The following is a 4419-nucleotide window of genomic DNA, read 5'->3' on the forward strand; positions in this document are numbered from 1 at the left end:
CCCTCCCCATCTTGGCCGGAGTCCCTCTCAACATTCAGGGCCGGGGTGGCTCTCAGGACTCCAGTGCTGCATGGTCAGTGCAGGGGGATCAGTCCTGCACCACTGGCTTTGGGACCCTCTGCTTTTGCGGGCCCAGTCCAAGGTCCTGCCACGCTAAGCTGATGGCTAGCCACTGTCAGTCTGTCCGCTCGGCTCACACCATGCCAGCCCATCATTGTGCCTTGGGATCTTGGGCACCAGGGGCAAGACCTCAGTCATCTTGCTGAACCCCCGTCTGAGAGGGGGCTTCTTCTGGACCCACGTGCAGCTTGCTCGGCCCCTCCTGCCCTAAGCGTTTGTCTCCGTGATGCACTTGCGGAACATGGTGTCGTCCTTCACGTAGGCATGCTTGGGCGACTGCAGCTTGTCGAGGGGGAAGAAGAGCGGGCAGCCGCTGGCCACACTGGCTTCACTCTGGGGCCGCTGGAAGGATGCTGAGTTCAGGTCGGGCCGGAAGGCGTCGATGGTGTGCTCACGGTTGTTCTGGCCGAGCAGCATGAAAGTGACCTTGTTCCGGAAAGGCCACGGCAGCAGAGCATTACACTCCCCTCTCATGATCACGATGAAGAGGGACAGGTGGGTCCTCTTCCCCGGCCCGTCCCCATTCAGGTAGAGCCGCAGGCACAACTTGTATCCGTACTTGGCAGTGTAGAATGCCGGGGAGAAGAGGCTGACGGTCCTGCCGCAGGCCGACTCGTGGCACCGCCTGGTGCCCTTCCATAGCAAGGTGCCATCGTAGGAGGCCCCTTCCATGAGGCGGAAGCTCTGCTGCAGCTTGCCCAGGGCCTGGTCTTTCTGGGCCGGCGTCTGCTGCAGCTCCACCACCCTCCGTTCCAAGCTCAGGATGTGCTCACGGTCTGGCTGGCTCTGGTGGATGCAGGCGGCCAGGGCCAGGTGGGAGGCCTCCACCTCCTTGTTGCGGACGGCGACAACGCTCTCAAACACGCACAGCTTCCCCTCCAGCTCAGGCAGGAGCCTCTCCTTCGTGAAGTGCTGCAGGGCCCGCTCCTCCCGGCTCTCGGAGCAGGGGGCCCGGTAGCAGTCCGCCTCTAGGTCCCCAACAGCCTCCACAGGCCCCTGCAGCTGCAGGTCTGACAGATTCCGCTCCAGGGCCACGGGCCCAGACCCCAGGCCAGAGCCCAGCTGGTGGCCAGTTGTTCTTTTGAGCAAGAGGGACGAGGAGAGCAAGTCAGAGAGAAAAAAGAACCGTGTCACGGACTTTCAGGAACCACAGTTAGAGGTTCCCCTGTCGGAGGACCTCAGGCTGCCGCTGGCTTCCTCCACCTCCTCCCCGGGGCGGAGAAGTTCCATTTTGGACATGTGAAGTTTGAGATCCCCATTAGCCACGCAAATGGAGGTTTTCAGTAGGCAATTTGGTATGCAAGTCTAAAGTTCAGAAGAGAGATCTGGGCTAAAGACATAAACTTGGGAGACTTATGGCATATACATAGAGTCTAAATCCACAAGACTGGTTGAGATCACTAAGGGAGGGAATGCATATGGAGAAGAAGAAAAAGAACTAAACTCTGTGGCACTTCGACATGGAAAGTTCAGGCAGAAAAGGACAAACCAGTAAGAGGAAACCAAGAAGCAGCAACCAGTGGCATGGGAGGAAAACCAGGATAGCGTGGTGTCCTCCAAGCCAAGAGAAAAAAGTGTATCGAGAAGGAAGGAGCCTTAACTCTGCCAAATACAGCTGACATGTTAAGTAAAATGTGTCCCGAGCACTGACCACACATGCATTTAGCAGCGTGAATGTTACTGGTGACCAGAGCAAGGATGGATGGCATGATGGGGGCAAAATCTTGATGGGAAGGAGTTTAGGTGGTAGAAACAGACAGTGAGCAACAACAACTATTTCAAAGAAGCAGATACAAGTATTACATCTATTTTACAAAGGCCCAAAGAGGGTTTGTACTTGCCCAAGTGCACATACCAGTATCCAGTACAGCTGGGACCTAAAACCAGATTTGCTTGAATTCAGAATCTATCCTATACAGTCTGGGATCTGCCCTGTTCACAGATACAATAATTTAGTGAAGGGAGAAACATGAACTAAAAATAACCATTGATCTCTCGTCTTCTGTGTTTTTCTACCAAGAATTCAGACTAGTGTTCTTACGGTCTTCCACAGCATAAAATCCCCTCTCACTTTCTAGTGCCACCCTCTGTGTGGTCTTGTTGTTACCTCACTTGTGTAAGCATTATCTTCACTCATCTGACACTCTTCTCTTAGAAAAACAAAAAAACACTTCTCTTGTTTACCTCTATGTCCAATTATCACATTCAACTCTTTCCAGGTCTCTGTATCTCTATGTTATTTCCCATTTACCTAGGAATCAATGTCCTTCAGTCCATTTAATCTCCCAGTAGATTCTGTCTGTAAGATCTATAATAAATCCACTACTGATTCTGGCTGAGAGGTTAACACGCCTCATATAGTCAGAAAGTAGAGTGAAGAATCTTTGTGTTCATGTATTGGTATATGGTTGAGGGTGGAGGAAGTGGCAGACAAGGAACAAACAAAGCTGGAGATAAAACTCCAGAGTAACCTAGATTTCTAGTAACATCCCTAGCAGTGTTGGCAGAGAACGAATCCAAGGGTGGAAAAAAGCAATATGGTCCACAGCATGACAAAGAGAGGAATTGGAAAATAAGAGTTTCATACCAAAAAGCTGGCAGAACACAGGAAGTGGGGGAGGGAGGGAGTCATAACCATAGACTTGGGCCAGTCAGATGGCAGGGAAGATAGTGAGAATGAGCCCGGGAGCACAGACGACTTGGCATGAAGCGCCCTGCTCTTACTTCTCTCCTCATGGCCCGCCTTCAAGTGCCTTATTTGTTCTACTAAGTATTACCAAAACTCCTCCTTATACTGGAAATATTCATAGTCATAGTGACAAGCTCAGTATAAACAGAACCTCTATTTCACAATGCACTCTGTCCTGGGTCACTGGAAACACTGATTTCTTCACAGGTACTACTAACCTGTATGAATATGACAGTCCTAGTCATGATATACATCTTTGCAACAAGCTGGTCTGTTCGTGATGGATTTATATGTTTTTCAGCCTGTTTTTGCATACACTGATCTTTTCTATGTGTATTGCCAGCCTTATCTCAATGAAAGCCCATGACTCACGATCTGTGTCTCTGAGTCATGCTCTGAAGTTAGGTGAGTTAGCCTTAATTTGGTTCTTTCCACTTATCAGTGCAAGCCTTGCCTCCCGGAGAACTTTGTTTTGTTTTCCTTCCTGGCACTTGGAACTCCCTCAATTGGTAGTTGATAACTTCCACAAGTATGCATTTTACATGAAGGAGTGAAAGTTGGCTCAATGACAGGCAAGAAGAATAAAGCAAATTGGCACTGAATAGAAACTGTGTTGTGAAAGACGTTAATATTGAGGAAAGCAGAGATTTTGTAGATAAAGTTTCTTGTTTGCTTCATTGTAAACCAATTGACTTCACTCTCTAACTGTAGGTCACAAATGAAGATGACAACCCTGGAGAACTTGATAGATATGGGAGGGGGAGATGAGAGGGAGACGTCTTGTCCATTCATGTATCCGAGATTAAATTATTGTACCAGAAAGGGAGGAGTGGATTAAATAAGAGAGTAACATGCAAGTACCAAGTGTTTCTATCATAGTCTGATGCCCCAGAAGAAAAATAGTCTGAACTTGTAACTTCATTTTATATCCTGACATTGTCTGTTATTTAAAAAGCCTTATGAACTAATAGCATCTGAGAACCTGAGAAATGTGCCTAGAACTGAACTATCTGGTCAGGAAACACATAGACAATGGTCTGAGTAATTCATTTATGTGTTAGAACAGATCGGAGAACTTGTTTAATTGTCAAAGTGTTTAGAAGGAGAATCTTGAAAGTGTACCTAACATTTCTTTTCTTTTCGTTTTTGCTCTACAATTTAAACTTCACTAATTTACTGTGGTCATTTTTTCAGCAAAGAAATCTTAATTTTTTGCTAATTTTTCACATGGATTTTCAGACTTTTAAGTAAAGAATTCTTTACATCCTAGGAATTTTGCAGACTCATTCATAATAGTTTTAAACATGGTTAACACTTTATTACTCATTCTCAATGGGTAATACAAAATTAATTTTTATTTGATGTTGTAACATATTATGTTTCTTTTCCAAAAAACTCATCTACTTTTGGTCTATAACAAGATATTAATAAAATGAGAAGGCCAAGTGTTATTTAGCATCCAGGATAAAGCCAGTCTGTGGTTCCATACTTTTTATATATTACAGACATGACTAATTCAAAAGTAGATTGTTCTTGAATAGGTATACATTATGTTCCATTTTAACAAAAATAGATCTTTGTTCCTTCTTCCCTTTACTTTTCCTCTGAAA

General features: G+C 46.1%; 1 pseudogene; it reads right to left on the reverse strand.

Annotated features, from left to right (window-relative positions):
• Positions 1 to 327: 327 nt before the first annotated feature.
• Positions 328 to 1350, reverse strand: LOC137769119 (TNF receptor-associated factor 1 pseudogene; annotated as a pseudogene).
• Between the last annotated feature and the right edge of the window lie 3069 nt (positions 1351 to 4419).

The sequence above is a fragment of the Eschrichtius robustus genome, chromosome 9 (assembly GCF_028021215.1).
Source record: "Eschrichtius robustus isolate mEscRob2 chromosome 9, mEscRob2.pri, whole genome shotgun sequence".
Taxonomy (NCBI): Eukaryota; Metazoa; Chordata; class Mammalia; order Artiodactyla; family Eschrichtiidae; genus Eschrichtius; species Eschrichtius robustus.